The 24,071-nt window shown below is 41.9% G+C and overlaps 1 long non-coding RNA gene across 2 annotated transcripts in view; it reads right to left on the bottom strand.

Moving 5' to 3' along the window:
- The window catches only part of LOC129475734 (uncharacterized), a 167,584-nt gene that overhangs the window by 111,189 nt on the left and 32,324 nt on the right, over positions 1-24,071 (bottom strand). For both annotated transcript variants that reach the window (XR_010119597.1, XR_008654850.2), the window contains one exon: positions 21,655-21,792. This is a non-coding gene — a long non-coding RNA (uncharacterized lncRNA). The remainder of the gene's footprint in view (positions 1-21,654; positions 21,793-24,071) is intronic.

Here is a 24,071-nt window from a genome sequence, read left to right as displayed (position 1 = left end):
CTGCTTTTGTAGTTGGTGAATTAAGAGTCAAACCATGGGGAAACTTAGGGCTTGGGCCCTATATGTGAGATCCAGATCCTCCTCTCCACAGGAAGAAACTGGGTGTTGGGGATTCCTTTCCCAATTTTTTGGCACAGTGCCATACCCAAGCATATCATTTGAGGTGAATGTTTTCTCAGTTGCCTGGTGGGTAGGAGTCTCTTGACCAGTCTCTGACTTTCTCTCAGAGGGAATTGATCCATGGATAGATGTTTATTTGGTGTGTCCACTGGTGGAGGGAGAGTTAGGAGCTTCCTATTCCACCATGTTGGTGACACCACTCAGGTACAATTTTAAATAAGGTGATAAGGGAAGGCCTCATTTGGAAGACAGCCTCTGAGAAAAGATCTGAAGTAGGCGAAGCAACAAGTCATGCAGGTAGCTGCTGAAAGACCATTCAAGGCAGAGGAAACAGCAATTGCAGAAGCTCTGAAGCGTGAATTGAAAGTTCAAGTAAGAATGCCAGTATGTTTGGAACAAAGTAACAGAGGGAGAAGGTAATAGTCCATGAGGTTAGAGAAGTAATGGGGGTGTGGGGCAGATTGTGTAGGACCTTGTAAGTTATAGTAAGAATACTAGGAAGCCATTGGAGGGGTTTGAACAGAGGAGGGACATAATTTGACTTGTATTTTGTGAGGATCACTCTGGCTTTGGTGTGGGTAGACAGTAGGCTATAGGGAGGTAAGAGTGGAAGCAAGGAGACCAAGTGAAAGGCTGCTGCTAAAACCCCAGTGTGAAATGATAGTAGCTTAAAGTGGAGGGGGCGGCGTATCGCATTGTGACTTACTGTCTTGGACTACCTCCACCCGAGTAGCCAAGGAAGCTGAGGCCATTAGCGTTGGGTTCAGTGGTGGCTGTGAGTAACAGAGCCAAGATAAAAGCTCCCACTCCCACTCCCACATCTCCAATCTGTTGCTTAGCACAGGGAGCGTTGCCACTCCATTCCTCTATTGTCTGGGGGTCTTAGTGATTCAGGAAAGGAGGATCTTTTCAGAACAGTTCAGGCAGACACAAATACAGTCTGACAGCCTAGGAGCAGAAAGATCCTTTCTGCTCCTAGGCTGTGCGTGGATCCTTTCAGCTTTGTCACAGTTAGCAACATGCCTTTTATTCTAAGCCTCAAACAGAGAGCTCGCCTGAATCTTGGGGCCCCGGGTGCTCCTAATGTTTCATGATGGCACCTAAAGTGCTGGAATTCCTACATTCTAAGCCTCCTTATTTTCAATTATTGTAAGCTCCACTTGAAAAGAATTTGCCTGGCTCAGGCATTCTATAACCCTCCAAGTCCCCATGGTACCATATTGTCCTTAACCAACTGCTTCTATACTTGGCCTTGGACCTATGTGGAATAATCAGAAAGGCAGAGCTAGCCCAGCATTTTCCAAATTCTGTGGAGTCATTACTATTTTTTCTTCAAGTTTCATCTGGTTATATGGGGAGGTAGTTAGAAAAGGGTGTAGGTATGTGTATATAGGTGTGGCTGGGAGAGGATACTGCTCAAAATATTTATTTGAATAATACCTGATGAATATTATCTGAATATTATTAGTTATTCAAGCTCATGTTTCCTGCATTTTGTTTTTCCTCTTGGGTAAAGTTCAAGAGAATATGCTTTAGAGGAGAAGATAATTTTTTCAAAGGCAAAAGATGGTCTGAGATGAATGTATCTATCTATAAAAACATTCAAAAAGGTTAGCAAATTGAACTAAATTGGCCCCCATCCTCTCTTATTTGTCAAGTGACTCCTAAAGAAAAGGGGAAATTTTATGAAAAGTTGTCAGAGCAGCTAAATACTATGTTTTTTATTAGCAAGTCTTCAGTTTTGGAGAAACATTCTGTCCTGACCTTCTGCAGCCATGTATATGAGTCCACTTGGCTGGATTTAGTGTCGACCTTAGAACCTTTGGCTGTAGGTTACCATGACAACAATCTCCACCCCAGTGAAGGGAAGAGAAGGTATTCAACAAGACGAAAAACTCCAGGCAGTTCATCCTTTGCTTTGAGGAAGTAAAGGGAAAGGGCAGACGTGTACATGAGGTAGCTGAAGAGAAAGAACAGTGAGACAAAGGCAAGCTGGACAGTGGATGACAAAGAGAGGCCTCAACGCATGGGAAGTCATGAAGGAAGCCCCGCTTGTGGTTAAGTTGTTGAAGTCATGTACCCAGTGTACAAAACATCTGCATAGATGGCTCATCTAAAACACAAGGCAGAGGAGGCTGAGCTAACTCCATCCAGAGTCTAAACAGATGTTCAGGAGTCACAAGATTGTGTTCTAGCACCACAGTGCACTGGGACCCGAGACTGAACCCTGGGGGCTTCAGTTTAGCTACCCCATTTTGCAGATGAGGAAACTGAGGCCCGGTGTTAAAAGGAACCAAATCTTGTCCCCAGTACACCTTGGGAGGCAGAGGTGGAGTTTTTAATGCAGTTCAGTTCCAAATATGAACAGCTAATCAGAGATGTTGCAAAAGAATTTGTAATTGAGAAATTAAATTGAATGATGTAAAAGACAGCTGTGGGGTATCAAATTTGTCTTGTATTCACTGTGTGCAAGGAGTGGATAAAATGTCGAAGCAGGGCCACTGCTCATCTTGGATTCTCTTCGGGAGTGGTATTTAAGGATGAACCAAAAGTATAAAGTCAGCTGAAAAAGAAAAACATAATTGTGCCGGGCGCGGTGGCTCACGCTTGTAATCCCAGCACTTTGGGAGGCCGAGGCGGGCGGATCACGAGGTCAGGAGATCGAGACCACGGTGAAACCCCGTCTCTACTAAAAATACAAAAAAAATTAGCCGGGCGTGGTGGCAGGCGCCTGTAGTCCCAGCTACTCGGAGAGGCTGAGGCAGGAGAATGGCGTGAACCCGGGAGGCGGAGCTTGCAGTGAGCCGAGATTGCGCCACTGCACTCCAGCCTGGGCAACAGAGCGAGACTCCGTCTCAAAAAAAAAAAAAAAAACATAATTGTGTAGTTCCCATCAGCTGATGGCAGTGTGCATGTACCAATGAATAGTCCCTCCTTGATTCCTACCTCTCACCTCTTGACTTCGCAGGCAAGGTCGTAGATTTCCTGCCTTCGTACTTTCCTACCTTCTCTTCAACTGTATTTCTCTAGCTATTTTGCTTTTAATTAACTGTTGTCATTGTAACTGATCCTGAGATTTTCGTATAGTCTTTTATTCTAATACTTTGCAAAACAAGTCTCTGGGACAGACAAGTTCAATGATTTGCCCAAGGTCACATATCTTGTAAGTAACAGGAACAGGTGTCTAGGACAATGGGTTCAGTGCTTTCTCTGCCAACTATGCCCGTCTACCATCAGAAAAATGTTACAGATTACTAATTGGATGGTACAAGTACAACTCAATAGTAGAAATGGTTAACAAGTAGAAATGTCATGAAAATGCATAGGTGAGGACAATGTGTAAGTAAGGCAAGAGAGGAAAATAATTGCTGAAAGCTGGGACAGAGACCAAACTGTCAACAAAAGGAAAAAAATAAATAATGACTTGATTATCTGGACAGGCAGTCAATGAAAGGAGGAAATTGAGAAATGCCAACCTCAATGGCTGTTAGATCATGAATCTAAGATGGTAGGGCAGAGTTAAATGCTGAGATAAATACAGAATTTTGTAAGGGAAAGCCTTCACTTATTATGCATCCCCAAGTGATTACAAGCAAGAAAATAATTCTGATTATTTTAAGCAAAGGGGGAATTAATTAGCTGGCTATCAGGAGCTAACAGAATCAATCAGAAGCTGGAGGACAATGCTTGGACAACCAGCAGGACCCAAGTGTGCTCCTGAAGTAGTAGAAACCTCAGCCAAAGCTCAATTGCCATAAGCACCATATTTTCCTCAAGTTTCTGTTACCACTGTTATATGTCTGATTCTTAACTTTCCCTGCATCTTTGTGTCCCTTATTTGAGACTCAGTATCCCAGGAGCAAGTGTCTAATTGCCTATTTAAATGTAGGCTGAACCAGGGAGCAGCTGAACCAGGCTGGACCCCTTCAGCTTCTGTAATGAGAGCATGAGCAGGTGGCCGAGATTGCTATGGCCCTCCTACTGAGACCACGCACAATGGAGGTGTATCAGTTAGGGCAATGCTAACTGCAGCAACAAACGAACCCCAAAGTTTAACAGCTTAACACAATGAAAGTGCGTTCCTCAGTCATGTAACTGTACAACACAAGTATTTCTGGTTGGTGGTCAACCTTCCACATGATTATTCACTACCCAGATTGCTTCCATATTGTGGCTCCACCCTCCTCTTGGGCTTTAGAGTCCTTTGTATTCAACTGGAGAATGAACAAAGACAATGAAGGTACACTCACTGCTTAAGTTTCTTGACCCAAATGTGATATATATCACATCTTTATATTCTTTATATTCTTTATATTGCTACCGTTCCATTGAGGAGAACAAGTCTCTGGCCTCAACTACATGTAAGGAGACTTAGGAAATGTAATTCCTAGTAAGCAGCTGCTTTCATCAATAATTCTACACTCTGTGGCCACGTGCGGTGGCTCATGCCTATAATCCCAGCACTTTGGGAGGCCAAGGCAGGTGGATCACGAGGTCAGGAGTTAGAGACCAGCCTTGCCAAGATGGTGAAACCCCGTCTCTACTAAAAATACAAAAATTAGCTGGGCATGGTGGCGGGCACCTGTAATCCCAGCTACTCAGGAGGCTGAAGCAGGAGAATTGCTTCAACCTGGGAGGCGGAGGTTGCAATGAGCCGAGATCGCGCCACTGCACTCTAGCCTGGGTGACAGAGGAAGATTCTGTCTCTAAATCAATCAATCAATCAATCAATCAATCAATCTATACTCTGGAAGTTCAAATCTTCAGTGGACAAAGAATTGTCTCTGTTACAGGAAACTTCCTACAAAGGGAAATGGAGGCAGGAAGGGAGTAGGTCAGGTGTGTAACTGACAAAATCCAACACATGATTGTAACAAAATGGATTTCCAGACACTTGTAAGGAAGCCTATGTTTTAATTTAAATGAAGTTAGCTGTAAGTCCTTTACCAGAGTTTATGAGTCTCAGAGTTGGATGTACCCTGGGAGGCCCACCTACTTGCCCAGGGTAGAATAACCCTCCAGCAGTTCTGATGACAAGGCAATATTCAACCTGTATTCCTCAACCTCTTCAGGATCCATGTATTAGTTAGGATGTTTCAAACTAGAAATAAGGGAAACTCCAACTCAAAGTGAAATCAAAGGGGAGAAGAGCCTTCAGGCTCAGGATGATCAGCAGCTTAATGGACAGGCCCTTTTCATCTCTCTGCTCTGCCATCCTCAGTGCTGGTTTCATCCTAAAGCTGGTTTCCCTCATGGCCACAAGATGGTTGTCAGTGACAGTTAAGACTAATGAGTTCTGATGAATGTCCAGCAGGACAGGGGGAAACCCTCTCTCCTAACCATGAAATAGAAGACCTTCCTTTAAATCTGATTGGGTTGGCTTAGGGTATGTACCAATCTTTGGACCAGCAAGAGCCACTAAGAGAATGCCATGTGCTGAATGGCTTGGACTAATCAGGATCCATCCCTAGAACTGGGCATGGAGTTCCCTCTCCCATAATCACATGAGGACAATACTTCAACAAAATTGGGGTTCTGTAGTCAGAGAAGAAGGGGCAAATGGATGCTGAATGGTTAATCAACAGAAGAAGGCTTTAAGAAAGGCCAGTTTACTTTGAGGAAGTGCTAATTATTGGAAAGTTCTTTTTTTTTTTTTTTAATCTGAGATGGAGTCTCACTCTGCTGCCTAGGCTGGAGTGCAGTGGTGCAATCTCAGCTCACTGCAACCTCTGCCTCCCGGGTTCAAGCCACTCTCCTGCCTCAGCCTCCCGAGTAGCTGGGACTATAGGGATGTGCCACCACGCCCGGCTAATGTTTTTATATTTTTGGTAGAGAGGGGGTTTCACCATGTTGGTCAGGCTGGTTGCGAACTCTTGACCTCCAGTGATCCTCCTGCCTTGGCCTCCCAAAGTGCTGAGATTACAGGCATGAGCCACCACGCCCAGCTGGAAAGTTCTTTACGTTGAGCCCAAATCTTGCTCCTAGCACTGCTCTCTGGAACGCCTCAGCATAACTCTAAACCTTCTTCCTTGTGACATACTGCTAAGACTTTAAAGATAGATATTATATGCCCTTATTATTCTACTCCAAAGTTTTCTTTAGGCTGAAGCCCCTTGCTTTTATACTCACCAGTAGATCATTTCCCACTTCCTTATCACTCTTGTCTTTCATTTATGTGCATGTTTGACCAAATCCCCCTTACAGAATAGCAAAACTGCACCCTCCTTTGCTCTTCCTACAATCCCTCTATTAATACAGCCAATGACTATAAATTTAATTAAAATAATGAAACAGATAAACCGCAATATCTCAACACCTTAATAAAGGTTTATTTCTCTCTCACAGAAACTTCTGATTGTCAAGCAGCTCTACTCCAAGCAGTGACTCAGTGACTCAGGCCTCTTCCATCTTGTGGCTCTGTTATATCCAACACACAACTTCCCAAGTCACCTGTTTTATTTGTGTCAAGATAGAAAGGGAGAGCCAGGTGAGGTGGTTCATGCCTGTAATCCCAGCACTTTGGGAAGCCAAGGCAGGTGGATCACTTGAGGCCAGGAGTTCAAAACCAGCCTGGCCAATATGGTGAAACCCCGTCTCTACTAAAAATACAAAAATTAGTCAGGGGTGGTAGTGTGCACCTGTAATCACAGCTACTTTGGAGGCTGAGGCAGGAGAATCGCTTGAACTCGGGAGGTGGAGATTGCAGTGAGCCAAGATTGTGCCACTGCACTCCAGCCTGGGTGACAGAGCAAGACTCTGTCTCAACAACAACAGCAAAGATAAAAAGGGAAAAAATATACAGGAGCATGTGTGGACAATATTTATGGACCAGATCCAGAAATAGAGGACCTCACTTCTGCTCACATTCTATTGGCCAGAACTCAGTCACATGGCCACACCCAACTGCTAGGAAGGCTGGGAAATGTAGTCCAACTACCCCGCCACAGATACTTAGCCATTGGGCATCTGCATTTCATTGTTGGTTTCTTGAGATTGTCTGAACCCTCTTAGCTTTTACTTTTATGGGCTGCTGCTAAGCTGGCCTCCCCATTCTGTAATTATAGAGTTTCTCTTTTGAACCTCAAGGCAGGGTTGCTCACTTATCCCATTCACTGCCCATTTGGGTTTCTCATTGTGCCTGCTGCTTCTACCACTTTTCTTCCTTTCTTTCTATTATTATTATTACTATTATTCTTATTTGAGACAGAGTCTCACTCTGTCACTCAGACTGGAATGCAGTAGCGTGATCACAGCTTACTGCAGCCTCGACCTCCCAGGCTCAGGTGATTCTCCTGCCTCAGCCTCCCAAGTTCCCTTTAGGAAGATCCCTTTGGCTGTCATATAACTGAGACCTACCTGGAGAAGAGCAATTTTTAACTGAGTGTGATCAAATTTGTATAAAATCAAGCAAAGCAATGGTGCTGACCTAGTTCAAGGACAGCAAGGGCTCAAGAGAGTTACTAATTAATAAAAATTACATGTTAACATAGTCACTTTCTATAATTTTTACCACTTTTTTTCTGGATTTGCAAGTTGATTTCCAGATCTTCAGTTGGTTTATTCTTTTGTGTCTTAAGTGCCACGTGAAAACAAGAGGAAAAAATCGTATAGCTGGCTTTGCTCTGCATTGCTGGGAATTTTGAAAATGAACTTGAAGTCTACGTTGCTTTCATCGCATTTTGGGGCTTTGTGGGCCAGAGCATTTGCTCTGTGTATCTACTTCCAACCCATAATGCAAGACATGTAATTAGTGGTGCCTCCGCCTCTCCCTGGCAAGCTCAATCAGGCAAAGCCCATCCAAATGTACTCCACAGACTCCTCTTCCGTGGCAAACCAGGGCAGATGTTTCTTACTCCAAGGCACCATTTTCTTTCTTTTTCCTTTCTTTCCTTTCTTATTTATTTATTTTTTGAGACAGGGTCCCACTCTGTCACATAGGCTGGAGTGCAGTGGCACGATCTTGGCTCACTGCAGCCTCAACCTCCTGGACTCCAGCGATCCTCCTACCTCAGCCCCCCAGGTAGCTGGGACTACAGACGTGCACCACCACGCCCAGCTAATTTTTGTATTTTTTATAGAGATGGGGTTTCACCATATTGCCCAGGCTGGTCTCAAGCTCCTGAGCTCAGGCAATCCACCCACCTTGGCCTCCCAAAGTGCTGGGATTACAGGGGTGAGCCACCGCGCCCAGCCTAAAGCATCATTTTCAACCATTTCTTCTGCCAAAGAATAGTCATTTAGATGTCACTAAATGGTCCTTGCCCTGGAGCAGCTCTCATTAATTAATAAGGTTATTAAATTCTGGACATAGAGTTGTATATGGCTAGAATTCCATTACAATAAAACCTCAAAGGGGTTAGTACCATATAGATCAAAAAATATCTTGAAAGACATTTTTGAAAAGGCAGAGTGTAGCTCAACCTCGTGTGTAGCATCACAATTTTTTTATAGCTAAGAAATCCATAGACTCATGCACACATTCAAGGATTTACTAAGCATCTACTACGTGCCAGGCACTATAGTGGGTGATAGAGATGCAGATGAATCCCTGTTTACAGAAGCTTCTAGGCCAATGGGGAAGACAGACATTAGTTGGTAATTTGATATAACAATATAACAGGTTATATAAAATGCAGTGTAAAGATATTAGACCTGAATGAGGTCTTATGGATCTTCAAATCCAGTCTTTCTCAACCTTTTAGAACCAATACCTTCCTTTACGTAAAAATGAAAATCTCTAGGTCACCTTCAGGAAACCAGGAGATGTGAAACTAGAGTTGCCCTCTGTGGATCTTGGCCAGCTCAGAAGATTTGTTCCTACTTTACTTTTTTGTAGCTTAAAAAAATACCTTGGTGTTTTCTAAATATTGAAATGCCATTTTAAAGATTCCTCTCTCCTATCCTCCCAACATCCGCTATCCCAATTAGGAATAGCTCACCTAAGCCAAGCCCCCCATTTTGAAAGTCCAGAGAGGGAAACACCAAAGCTCAAGGGTCCTAGTACCTGCAGTGTTGTTTGGGTTAACAATGATGTGGGATGATAAAATAAATAGCAAGACTGGTTTAAAGAATAGTTTAGCCCTTGCTTCTCAAAATATGGTCCACGGACCAGCAGCATCACCATCATCTGGGAGCTTGTTATAAGGGCAGAATCTTAGTCACCACCCAAAATCTATAGAATCAGAATCCACAACCTAACAGGATCTTCAGGTAATTTGTATATACCCTAAATTCTGAAAAGCACTGCTGTAGCAGTCATTGTTGATGCCCCCAACCCATATCTCATCTTCCCACCTAATTCATCAGCAGGTGTGGTAGACAGTTTCTAACATGCCAATAGCTTCCTGCCTTAAATGCCTGCATCTTAACTCCTTGCATGTATGGTGAGGTTAATACCCCAGGGTAAACCTTCACCCAAGGAGGGATGGAAGCCAGTGGATAAAGGTCCATCCTTCCCACGCTTTAACCAGAGAGTTGATGAATCCTCAGCTAGTATGATTTGTCCAGTGATACAAACATCTTACCAAAAGGAGTAACATATAATCCTGTAAGGTTTTTGCCCCAAAACTGACCACAGGATCACACTGACCCTTTCCAAGTTCTACTTTGTTTGTGTGATTGTTTGGGTTCTCCTTGGCTCTTTGCCATTCCCCCACCATCTCCCATGACTTGGGATTACCCCAGGCATGGGAAAATGGCACCCAGTAATTTTTTGTAAACAGACTCCACCTGCTTCTCTCATACAGGTTCCCCATGTTGCTTTGGGAATTCATCCAACAGTCTCTACCTTTCAAAGCCGTAAATCAGACAATGATCTGACTGAGGCTGGAATTTCAGGGCACCACTTTCTTTATTTTATTTGGGTTGGTTTTTAATCATAGGCTTGCCCTTCTCATGTCACGCTGGCCAAGGTCCCTCAGAGTCTGTAATTTACTTATTTTACTTACTCTAAGAGACATGCCATCCATGGATGATGAATGTTGATATTCTGCCACCTAGTGGAGGAACTGGGACTGCAGAGATGGAGCTTAACCGCTGAAAACAAGGAATCAATAATAACCATGTTCTTATTTGAATGCTTATTAAGTACAGACCACTCTACACATAGGAGCTCTTTCCATCCTCACAGCAACTCTGTGATGACGGCGTGATTTGAATTTCATAGGCTTAAGAAAATTAAGCAACTTGGTAATAGTGACATACGGATGGGACAAAAAACAATAAATAAGTGCATTAATGAGTGGCTTAGAGCTCTGGGCAACTGAGGCTCAATTCTCCTGGGGATCCTTTGAGAAATCAAAATTTTTTGGAATAAAAAAAAAACCTTCAGAATCATCTCACTGGAATATGGAGAGGCTGCAGCATGTATCCACTGACTCCCATTCCTCATTGGTTGAGAGTTCCCCCAGGGGTGTTAACCCACCCAGTGATTCTGAATTGTACCTACTTGTGGCTGAGCAGTCTCCAGTGATGTCAGTGAATGCCCTTAGGAAAGAAACAGAGACATTTAAGTTCTGGAGGTGGGGAGCTGCCAGAACAATGGAAATTTAGAAAGTGATGGAATAAGATTCTAATCTAGATCTGTCTGACTCCAAAGTCCATCTTCTAACCCATCCATCAAACTGCCTCAATGGTCAACCATGTATGATATATTTCACTGGTCACATTCTTGCCTGGAAAGCTCTTCCATGTAGTCCAAGCTATAGGCAATGGTCTGTCAGACCCTGAGTTCTCATCTTAGTTCTGGTTCAGATTGTAATTTGAAATCAGGGTCCATGTTCTTCTATGGGTCCTCTGATACACTGTGGGTGACTACGGTCTTTGGTCTGTCTCATCTCACCATGCTTACAAGCAGACATGTTGCCTCGGCTTCTTGAACTTTGGCCTGAAAATGCCTGATAGATGTAAATCCTAAAGCAACCAGCTGCTGCCTAGAACAGGTTGTGGACATGTGGCATAGCAGTCCCACAGTTCTTAGCTTCATCCAGGCCCTCCAGTCTTTGCTTTAGCGTCTTGTTCAATATCACCAAGATACAAACTGTTATTAGGGAAAGAGAATGGGCTTTTGCCAGACAGACCTGGATTTCAATCTGAGCTCTGCCACTTACCAACTGAATGAGCTTGAGAAGTTCCCTTGACCTGCCTGAGTCAGCTCCATTGGAGCTGATAATACCTACCACCCTTAGGGTTGTTGTGGTAACTGTGTATAAGGCAGATCATGAGACCAGGCTTCAGATGCAACTAGTTTATTTGGGAGGTGCAGAGTAGACTGGTAGGGAAGTGGGAGAAGCGAAGCAGAGAAGGGAGACAGCCCATAAAGGGGGCATTGGTAAGCTGGCTACCACAGTGGGCAACTGATTTCATCCTGCAGGAAAACTCTGGGAAACAGCGTCAAACCCTCTAGCTCAGAATTATCTCAAACAAGAGTTGAGGGAACTGGGGTATTTACATCCCAATTCCTAAGAGTTATTAGTTGAGGGCTACTCCAGGAGGGTGTTAATTCCTCAACCTTCACACTGTCTAGCAGGTAGGAGGGGGCAGAAATGAGCCCTCAGGCATGCAGGCACCACCACCTGCAGTTGGAAGTGGGCCAAAGCATTCTGAAAGGACCACGGGATGCAAGCAGAGCAGCTCAGCACCTACTCTAAGTAACCAGCACATGCCAAGCACAGATCAGCAGCTCAATATTTCGGCCTCATCCTATTGTCCCTCCCTGCATCCCACTCCCCTTCAAAGTCTCTCTTTTGCCATCTTGCTGAGTATGTGTGATGCACTTGCCATTCTCCTCCTCTGTAATCATGCTCCTATTTAATCCTTATGCCTCATTCTTACTCTATTTTCTGCACTACATTCACCTCCTGCCACCAACCTATATTAGTGCCCTCTTTGGCACACTGTGTTTTGCTCAACTCCCTCATCCTTGAGCTGTTATTCTTTATTTTCCCCTTTATGTTGACCATCGGCTTCTTTCCCAACTGTTTGGGAATCAGCCTTTGTGATATTTCAGAAGTCACTTCTCCCATGACTTACGTTAGCAAAAGCTTTTCCTTCTCTCTTGCTCCATAAAAGATCAGGTTGCCCATTCAAAATGAGCACTAAGTTAAACAGCCCTGTGACAGACACTGTGCATTGTCCAGCCAATGACCATTCTATCCTCTTCTTTTTGCCAAGAACACACTGATTTTTGTTTACCCTTCAAGTAGAAGCCATGTCCTTCAGGGGAGGCCACACCTCTCCCCAGAACCAGGGAGGAAATACTTTTTGGTCAAAGCCAATCAGGGTGTTAGCCTTTCCCTTGAAAATGACTAGGTTTTTTTTCGTTTGTTTTTATTTTTATTTTATTTATTTATTTATTTATTTATTTTTGAGACGGAGTTTCACGCTCGTCACCCAGGCTGGAGTGCAATGGCACGATCATGGCTCACTGCAACCTCCCACCTCCCAGTTTCAAGCAATTCTTCTGCCTCAGCCTCCCGAGTAGCTGAGATTACAGGCACATGCCACCACACCCGACTAATTTTTTGTATTTTTTAGTAGAGATGGGGTTTCACGATGCTGGCCAGGCTGGCCTCGACCTCCTGACCTCAGGTGATCCACCTGCCTCAGCCTCCCAAAGTGCTGGGATTACAGGCGTGAGCCACAGCGTCTGGCCAGACAAATGACTAGTTTAGATATTGTCATGTTAGACAATTCTGAGACCTATAGAATAGCCAATGGAGGTCTCTGGGAAGGTTTCCCTTGCTCATGAAAAGGTTTCTTTTTTTCTTCTGCCTCTGGAAATCGTCACCTGTGTGTAACACCCAGAATTGCCACAGTCCTCTTGGAACCAAGAGGGAAATCAAAGAGAAGATCTGAGAAGTAGAATTAGAGCCACTATGTCATTGAGCCACTAACTCTGCCCTAGAGCCTGCTTATCTAATTGTTTAAGCCCATTTTAGTTGGGTCATCTGTTACTTGCAACCAAAAGCATCCTTAAATGATATAATAAAGCCCTTAGACTTTGGAACTTAGTTTTTTTTAAAAAATGCTTATGAAAGAATGGCTTAAACCTATAGCCAATCTACCCATAAATGTTCTTAATGGCTTATATATTTTCACTTGCCTTGGCCACATTCTCTGGCATTGGTACATGATGTATGTAATGTCTGTAAGAATCAGCCTGAACAGGCACAGAAATAGATCTAAAGGAGCCCATCTGGACTTTAATCAATGCAATTCCTGAAAAGTCAAGTGGAAACTAAATTTTTCCTAATTGAAGAGCAAGCTAACCAAACTAATGTTTTTGGAAGTGTTCTAGATAAACCTGAGGCAGTGTAGTTTATGAATCAATTTCCTTTCAATAAGCAAGCCTATGGCAAATCCTTTTGGATTCAGAGGAATTCTTTTATAAAAGTATATATTCCCCCTCTGATGAAAAGTTCCTTAAATTGGAGTTTGGCTTCAGGGAATCTGTGAATCCCGTGAAATTATAAGCAACATTCTGTGTCTATGCATAAATGTGAATTTCTCTGAGAAGCAGGTACTAAGCTTTCATCAGATTCTGAAAGGAGTTTGTGACTACCTTCCCATCTCCAGAAAAAAAAAAAAAAAAATGAGTTAAGAGCCACTGCTAATGTAGTTGTTTTCAGAGCCTGGATTTTCTTAAAGAAGGATACACTTATATTTGAAGGCAATCTGACAGAGGGCTAATGTATTTTGAAGAACCAGTGTTCATATCCAATTTGTGAATTCTGAGATATTTCACCAGATGTGCCTATTTTCATGAGGGCCTTAGGCTCTATGGGGGAAAAAAAATATGTGACAGGGACTTTGAAATTAGTTGTCACGTCCTGCATTCTCAGGAGGTGTGGTAGATTGTTAGAGTAGTAGCCCTCAATTTTTTCATACCTCTCTGTATCCAGCCTTTGGATAGTCCCCTCTCATACTGACCCTGAGCTTGGTCATGTGATTTGCTCTGGCCAAAGGAACAATAGTAGTTGTGACAGAAGCAGAGACTTGAAAAATGTATATTAGAGATTTCCTTCCATTACTTCTAAAGCCCCTGCCACCACCTCCATATGCAGAAGCCTGGGCTAGCCTGATAGATGATGAGAAACATATGGTGCAGTTTCCCCCATTATCCTAGTTTATAGCCAGTCAATCTGCAGAAGCAGAACCATGTTTCTGGGTGGCAGCTGACTGTAGGTACATGAGTAATTCCAAATGAGGCAACAGTAGACCCACCCAGCTGAGCCTACCCCAAATTGCCAACTCTGTAAGCTAAGTAATAGCTTGTTGTTTCAAGCCACTAAGTTTTAGGGTGACTTGTTATGCACCATAAGCTAACTGATACAGGAGGGAAGAGAATGGCTATTCTTTTCAAATGCTGATGTCAGTTGCAGCCATGCATGGTGAGGATGGAGAAAAGCTGTAATATGATAGATGTAATAGCTCCAGACCATAAGGAGGCTCATGGAAGCCCCTGAGGTGGTAGTTAGTAAGCCAGGCTGAGCAGGATGAGTGGCTAATGAGCAGAGGGGAAATAGGATCCCTACACTGGGTCCTCACTGCCCCGGCCTAGGCTACCGGGGCCCAGAAAGAGGAGGCCTACTGGGCTCCTCCTTTCAGCCACTCTACACTCACCAAAGGAGGACCTGGGAGATGGAAACTCAACAATGTTTTTAAAGGGTTATTCGGGCCCTTGTTTTTTCTCATGCTTGACATAATTTGGCAAAATAGTTATAAGAGATTAAGTAGGAAAAGAACAAGAGTTGAAAGTCAGAGAAGAAGGAAGGGAGTCAAAGAGTGAAGGAAAGAAAAAGATATGAGAGAAAAAAGAGATGTCAAATATCACCCAGAGATCTGTTCTTGATCATCAAGAACAAGAAGGAAAACATACTATTATTCATTTTCAGGTACTTACATGCCCATTAACCCATTTAACCTTCCTAACTATCTTGGGGAAACTGAGGCCCAGCTTTAGTTGTGGCTGTTCATGGTAGGAATGGCAGGGAAGCTGTAATATGTGGGTTGCTCTAAGAGTACATAGCCCCAAAGCGGCAGAAGCAGGACTTTGACCAGTACTTGTTTCACTGAGAAAAGAAAGAAGCCTTGATGTGGATAATAATAGTAGACAACACTTTTTGGGTTCTTACCATGTGGATACACTATTCTAAGTGCTTTATGTGATTAACTCATTTGATACTCAGAACAGCCAGGTACGATTATTATCGTCTCCACCTTACAGATAAGAAGACAAAGACACAGACAGGCTAAGCAACTTGCCCAAGATTACTCAGCTAGTAAGCAGGGAAGTAAGAATGTGAACGCAGGTGGCCTGGCTTCAGAACCTGCACTTTTAGCACTACCCCATAATGCCTACCAAAATGCTTCCAGATTCCAACCCCATTACTGCTGCTTCCTCCCTGAGGGCTCCTATATTAGTCCGTTCCCACGCGGCTATAAAGAACTACCTGAGACTGGGTAATTTATGAAGGAAAGAGGTTTAATTGACTCACAGTTCCTCAGGCTGTACAGGAAGCATGGCTGGGAAGCTTCAGGAAACTTATAATCATGGCAGAAAGCGAAGGGAAAGCGAGCATGTTTTACCATAGCAGAGCAGGAGAGAAAGAGAAGTGGGAAGTGCTACACACTTTTAAACAACCAGGCCTGGTGAGAACTCACTCACTATCATGAGAACAGCAACGGGAAAATCCACCCCCATGATCCAATCGTCTCCTACCAGGTCCCTCCCCCAACACTGGCAATTACAATGGACACAACATTGGGGTGGGAACACAGAGCCAAACCATATCAGCTCCCAAGTGGCATAGGGATGGGCCCATGCTACCAGGACAGGCCTGGCCACAGTGTAAAGACCTGTAAAGATAGGAATATCCACAAGGGAATCCAGTTAAACTTCCTGCCGTTTAGGCAGAAGCAGTAAGCCCATTGAAAAGGCCTGGTTGCCTTATGCTCTTTCCAGAGCCAAGCATACCTCTGGAGAATAGAAGCATGGAGCATGGGGTCTGAAGAACTGCTGAATACATGGAGCCCCACTGGAAAGAACTAGACATGGTTTCTTCTAATTTTACTATCTGGGCCATTGGAAGCTGGGAAGAGAATTCGCGAGGAGCTGTTTGAAGAAAGAATAAGAGATTGTATAGGGGAAATGAAGGCATAGAGATGAGACTGGATAGGCAGGTGGAAGGGAGCCAAAAAGGGGAGGTGTCCCCCCAGGGTGTTTTTTTTATTACTGACTGCATAGCTCAGACATTTATTTGAAGTCCATTGGGATCCACAAGTGTATCTGGGTGTACCCAACGTGAGTCCGGAACTTGATTCCCTGGAAGTTTCTCATTGTTTAGACCTTCAATAATAATCCCAGGAGGAGAAGGAGTAGAAGACTTTAGAAAGTCAAATTTAATTCATAAATCTGTTCAGTTTTTGAAATTCCTCACAAGAAAATTGCCTTTGTCTCCCAATTTCTACCAGCCTTACTCTTTTCTGATTTTCTTCTCAGTCACTAACACATTTAAGGCACTTCAAGGCAAGGCACATCAGTAAATAGTTTAGCATGAGGATTATTAAGAAGAAAAAGAAGAAAGGAGGAGGAGAAGAAAGAAATAAAAAAGGAAAGAAGAAAGAAAAGTCTTTGATGTTGATGGCAATGCCCATGTTTGTGATATGAATCACTTGGAATAAAGAGACTGTGGCTTTGGCAATATGGGGAAGTCTTTTTATTTATTTTTTGCAGGAAATATCTAGATTTCTTTGTCCTTCAAGGGGTTTCAGGATCAAATCATGTGCCCCATTCCATCTATAACAGAAGAAAAGGAATGTGAAGTCCTTGATTTCTCTCCTCTGTGGTTTGAAGCATTTCTAGGAAGAATGTTAACACTCTGGAGGACCCTGAAGTGTGTATTTAAGTTTCTCAGATGGAAGTTAAAGGTAAGGAAAGAACACAAGGTTTCCAAAAGCAGAATCCCAGAAGAAGTAACCATGGAAACTGATCCAAGGTCTTCAGAGTAGTGTCACACTGAGCTAAGAGACAACAAGTCCCATTAGTGGGAAATGAACCCCTAAAGCACAGAAGCTGAGCAAAAGAGAAATGAATGGAAAGCATATGAAGCAATTTTTAATAACCAGGTGACCAAGACTCAGCAAGTGGCAAAAATCAAGGCAGCAAAGGCCATCTCCTTCTGTAAATGAAAGATGCAAACGTAGGTATGCTTTTAGTAGCCCTTCTTCCTGTAAACTATTGTAATCACATCCATAACCCTAGGCTCTTCGAGGATGCCAGCACCAGATTTCAAGAATTGATTCATTCTCATACATTTATGCATCAGTTCACTCTTTCATTCAACAGCTGTTATGAAGTATCTGATGACACATTTATTCATTCATTCAATATTTATTTAGTCCCTACTATGTGCCAGATACTCTACTAGGTACTAGAGATATTGCAGTGAAACAGACAGCAATATTACTTGACTTTACAGAGCTTGCCATCTAACTTATACTGTGCTCAGAAATATGGAGGATTCAGAGAAGCAAAAAAGTGAGTTCCCCAACCTCAAGGAACTCACGGTTTCCTTAGGAGGATAAAGCACAGGCATCCCAAAAACTAAATACGCCTACAAGAACTATGTCAAAATTCCAGGCAAGAATATAAGCAATGTCACAAGGTAATACATTTGCATGTTCCCATTCTATCATTGTCCAAGCTCATTACCAACCTTGTTTCTGGCTATTGAACACATTGCAAAGTTCTTTTGTGAGGGGAATCCTTAATGAGGTGAGTGTCTTAAAATAAATTCACTCAATGCCTGCCTACATTTCATTCATTCCTTAGCCTATATCTCCAAGTACAAATATGGGTTTAGGTGAATTTCAAAATCCACTTGATGGCATGGTGGGGTGAGAAGAAATATATTGTGAGTCTAGTTACTTTGAGGGCATGTATGACTGGTCCACTTTGAAACATGTCTCTGAGCCAGTTCTCAGCCTCTAGGAATCTTCACTCTCACCTTTGGAGCTGGGCCAGTACTGAACAACTCTGCAGAATTAAAGTGACAGGGAGAATGGAACCAAGTTGGAAAACACTCTGCAGGATATTATCCAGGAGAACTTCCCCAATCTAGCAAGGCAGGCCAACATTCAAATTCAGGAAATACAGAGAACGCCACAAAGATACTCCTCGAGAAGAGCAACTCCAAGACAAATAATTGTCAGATTCACCAAAGTTGAAATGAAGGAAAAAATGTTAAGGGCAGCCAGAGAGAAAGGTCGGGTTACCCACAAAGGGAAACCCATCAGACTAACAGCTGATCTCTCGGCAGAAACTCTAAAAGCCAGAAGAGAGAGGGGACCAATATTCAACATTCTTAAAGAAAATTTTCACATCACAATTCAAAGAACTAGAAAAGAAAGAGCAAACACATTCAAAAGCTAGCAGAATGCAAGAAATAACTAAGATCAGAGCAGAACTGAAGGAAATAGAGACACAAAAAACTCTTCAAAAAATTAATGAATCCAGGAGCTGGTTTTTTGAAAAGATCAACAAAATTGATAGACCGCTAGCAAGACTAATAAAGAAGAAAAGAGAGAAGAATCAAATAGACGCAATAAAAAATGATAAAGGGGATATCACCACCAATCCCACAGAAATACAAACTACCATCAGAGAATACTGTAAACACCTCTACGCAAATAAACTAGAAAATCTAGACGAAATGGATAAATCGCTGGACACATACATCCTCCCAAGACTAAACCAGGAAGAAGTTGAATCTCTGAATAGACCAATAACAGGCTCTGAAATTGAGGCAATAATCAATAGCTTACCAACCAAAAAAAGTCCAGGACCAGATGGATTCACAGCCGAATTCTGCCAGAGGTAAAAAGAGGAGCTGGTACCATTCCTTCTGAAACTATTCCAATCAATAGAAAAAGAGGGAATCCTCCCTAACTCATTTTATGAGGCCAGCATCATCCTGATACCAAAGCCTGGCAGAGACACAACCAAAAAAGAGAATTTTAGACCAATATCCTTGATGAACATTGATGCAAAAATCCTCAATAAAATAGTGGCAAACCGAATCCAGCAGCACATCAAAAAGCTTATCCACCATGATCAAGTGGGCTTCATCCCTGGGATGCAAGACTGGTTCAACATACGCAAATCAATAAATGTAATCCAGCATATAAACAGAACCAAAGACAAAAACCACATGATTATCTCAATAGATGCAGAAAAGGCCTTTGACAAAATTCAACAACCCTTCATGCTAAAAACTCTCAATAAATTAGGTATTGATGGGACGTATCTCAAAATAATAAGAGCTATCTATGACAAACCCATAGCCAATATCATACTGAATAGGCAAAAACTGGAAGCATTCCCTTAGAAAATGGGCACAAGACAGGGATGCCCTCTCTCACCACTCCTATTCAACATAGTATTGGAAGTTCTGGCCAGGGCAATCAGGCAGGAGAAGGAAATAAAGGGTATTCAATTAGGAAAAGAGGAAGTCAAATTGTCCCTGTTTGCAGATGACATGATTGTATATCTAGAAAACCCCATCATCTCAGCCCAAACTCTCCTCAAGCTGATAAGCAACTTCAGCAAAGTCTCAGGATACAAAATCAATGTACAAAAATCACAAGCATTCTTATACACCAATCTATAAAAGAGAGCCAAATCATGAGTGAACTCCCATTCACAATTGCTTCAAAGAGAATAAAATACCTAGGAATCCAACTTACAAGGGATGTGAAGGACCTCTTCAAGGAGAACTACAAACCACTTCTCAATGAAATAAAAGAGGATACAAACAAATGGAAGAACATTCCATGCTCATGGGTTGGAAGAATCAATATCGTGAAAATGGCCATACTGCCCAAGGTAATTTATAGATTCAATGCCATCCACATCAAGCTATCAATGACTTTCTTCACAGAATTGGAGAAAACTACTTTAAAGTTCATATGGAACCAAAAAAGAGCCCGCATCGCCAAGTCAATCCTAAGCCAAAAGAACAAAGCTAGAGGCATCACACTACCTGACTTCAAACTATACTACAAGGCTACAGTAACCAAAACAGCATGGTACTGGGACCAAAACAGAGATATGGATCAATGGAACAGAACAGAGCCCTCAGAAATAACGCCGCGTATCTGCAACTATCTGATCTTTGACAAACCTGACAAAAGCAATGGGGAAAGGATTCCCTATTTAATAAATGGCGCTGGGAAAACTGGCTAGCCATATGTAGAAAGCTGAAACTGGATCCCTTCCTTACACCTTATACAAAAATTAATTCGAGATGGATTAAAGACTTACATGTTAGACCTAAAACCATAAAAACCCTAGAAGAAAACCTAGGCATTACCATTCAGGACATAGGCATGGGCAAGGATTTCACATCTAAAACACCAAAAGCAATGGCAACAAAAACCAAAATTGACAAATGGGATCGAATTAAACTAAAGAGCTTCTGCACAGCAAAAGAAACTACCATCAGAGTGAACAGGCAACCTACAAAATGGGAGAAAATTTTTGCAACCTACTCATCTGACAAAGGGCTAATATCCAGAATCTACAATGAACTCAAACAAATTTACAAGAAAAAAACAAACAACCCCATCAAAAAGTGGGTGAAGGACATGAACAGACACTTCTCAAAAGAGGACATTTATGCAGCCAAAAAACACGTGAAAAAATGCTCATCATCACTGGCCATCAGAGAAATGCAAATCAAAACCACAATGAGATACCATCTCACACCAGTCAGAATGGCCATCATTCAAAAGTCAGGAAACAACAGGTGCTGGAGAGGATGTGGAGAAATAGGAACACTTTTACACCGTCGGTGAGACTGTAAACTAGTTCAACCATTGTGGAAGCCAGTGTGGCGATTCCTCAGGGATCTAGAACTAGAAATACCATTTGACCCAGCCATCCCATTACTGGGTATATACCCAAAGGATTATAAATCATGCTGCTATAAAGACACATGCACACGTATGTTTATAGCTGCACTATTCACAATAGCAAAGACTTGGAACCAACCCAAATGTCCAACAACAATAGTCTGGATTAAGAAAATGTGGCACATATACACCATGGAATACTATGAAGCCATAAAAAATGATGAGTTCATGTCCTTTGTAGGGACATGGATGAAACTGGAAACCATCATTCTCAGCAAACTATCACGAGGACAAGAAACCAATGCCGTATGTTCTCACTCATAGGTGGGAATTGAACAATGAGAACACATGGACACAGGAAGGGGAACATCACACTCTGGGGACTGTTGTGGGGAGGGGGGAGGGGGGAGGGATAGCATTAGGAGATACACCTAATGCTAAATGACGAGTTAATGGGTGCAGCACATCAACATGGCACATGTATACATATGTAACAAACCTGCACATTATGCACATGTACCCTAAAACTTAAAGTACAACAATAAAAAATAATAATAATAAGTGATTTACAAGAGAATGCCTTGAAGCTGCTGAAAACCCCATCTGGCAAAGCCCACATACCTTCCTGTTGCTATTACAATGGATTCTGCCTCTCTTCTGCCTTCCAAATCTTGCAAGGGGGCTTCTCATTGGTGGACTGTTTCCTGGCAGCCTGATGGCAAGGTCTTCTAGGAAATGTAGCTTCTAGGTTTCTAGCTCCTCAGTAGTTTGGAGATCATATAAAGAAATGGGAATGAATACTGGTTGCCAAAATAAAACCATCCAGCATAGCAGTGCAGACCTCCCAACTCCTCTTAACCTTATATCATCCACTACTCTTAAGACTGTGACCTAATATTGTACAGATATGCTTTTAACAAAGTGGAATTAATCTATACATACTAGTTTTGTGCTTTTTTTCCTAACATGAATTTATGGTTGTATCCATACAACTCTTAAACCTATTAGTTAATAATTTTCATAATACTATATTCCTTTTATTTAATATATTTCAGTACCCTTGAGTTCTTGTGCGAGTAGACTTCTAACATTTTTTTCCTCTGTTACAAAAACAGTTACTTTATACAAATTTCTATTTTTCCCTTTTTGAGTTAATTTCTTACGTGCCGTTCCCCAAATGAATGAATGGGTCAAAATGCATAATCAGTTCCTTAAAAGTTATTGTCTTGTTAAAGCTAATGTAGAATAGTAAGTTGTACAAATAAACATTATGCAGTGTAATCATACATCTTATGGCGTTAATCAATCTGTTACCAGCTTTCATTTTCCTCTAGATATGTAAAGGATTGAAAAGGGCAGTTTCACACTAAGACAGCTGGCCTCAAAACAATTCAAGTCACAAAGAGATATATAATTTTTTGCTTTCTAACCGTTCTTTCCTAAATCTCAGAATTTTTGACTAATCCCTCCAAAAAAGTCCACCTGCCAAACTTTTGATTACTCCTACCCTTCATAATTTATCCAGTGTAACCCCATGTTGAACTCTCTATTGCAGAATGCAAAGGGTCTCTGGACAGCAGAGGCTACCTCTCAGGAGTCTTAAGAAGCCCTAGGAGTCAGCCTACACTCCACAACTGCTGTTTGCCTGAAAGTAGGCTGGCCCTCCCTGTACCAGGACTTCTGGAAAGAGTGATTAGACCATCACCACATCCCAGCTTCTACATGGAGCACTGTCCTACAACTCTTGACATCTTCCACCACTCTCCTTGATTGCCCTCTCTTAGCCCCGCAGAAGGTCGACTGTGGCCATGGTTTGAAGATATGCTCAAAAGCCACCTCCTCTAAGAGACCTCTCTGATTTCCCAAATAAAAGGGATCTCACTGCAGAACTGCCATGATGCTTTAGCTTAGTTTTCACAAAATTTTAATTTTTTTCTCATTTGTGAAGTGATCCATTCTCATTGTAGAAAAGTTGAGAAATATGGAAAAGATTAAAGAAAAAAATCACTCTTAATCCCACAACACACAGAGATAATCATTGTTAACATTTTCTTCTGTTATCCCTTTAGCCTTTCAGATGATTTTTAACGTAATTGAGAGCATACCATGGATACAGTTTTTTTATACTTAACATTTTATTATGAGCACATTTTCATGTCGTTAATTTTCTGAAGTCTTGTTTCAACAGGAATATAAATTCCATTGTGCAGATGTACTATAATTAACTCATTTACAGTTGTTTGATATTTGGGTTATTTCCAGTTTTATACTATTATACATAATGCTGTGATAAACATCCTTAATAATAAAGCTTTGTCTACGTGTCTAATCACTTATTTAAGATGGGTTTCTAGAAGTTGGAGTATTGTAGTGAATTAATGTTTTTATTTAAGAATTAGACAAAATTAGGGATACTTTCCCAAGAATAATGCAATAAAACATATAACCACACTTTTGCATATTCTTTAAGGGAATTTGCCGAAATTTATGTGTGGAATTTTTAGGGGTCCAAGAATTTCTAGGTCAGATATATTTGAATTACTAGATCAAGGGGCATGAAAATTTTAAGGATATTAATAAATATTCCTTTTTTAAAAAATAAATATTCCTAATTTTTTTCAGAAACATTTATCTGTCCCACTTTTATGGTACAGATACTACTTTCTACATTTTAGAATTGTTACTCATATTTTATCACCTCTGTTAGACTGTAAGCTCTTTGAGGGAACGGTCGTGTCTGATTTGTCTCAAATTTTCTTCAGGACTGAGCAAAGTGCCTAACCTATAATAGATGCTCAGTAAAGGGCCATTGAATCAATAACTCAATTTCAAAGCCAGCAAGTCCAAAAAATAGAAAGCTTCAAGTTTGATCATCTGAAAAGTGATTTGAGGTATGCTTCATAGCCATGAAGGATGGCACTGAGAAATTGTCACAGGAGTCTTCACCAAGTCTGGCAAGCAGAATGGGGTATGCCAAATTGGATAGCTAAAGGGACAATGACGCAAATAGATCTTCACATTTCAATGCAAGTGCCAAA

Source organism: Symphalangus syndactylus, chromosome X, assembly GCF_028878055.3.
Source record: "Symphalangus syndactylus isolate Jambi chromosome X, NHGRI_mSymSyn1-v2.1_pri, whole genome shotgun sequence".
Classification (NCBI taxonomy): Eukaryota; Metazoa; Chordata; class Mammalia; order Primates; family Hylobatidae; genus Symphalangus; species Symphalangus syndactylus.
Note: the sequence above shows the minus strand (reverse complement) of the source record. Positions and strands in the feature narration are given on the sequence as shown.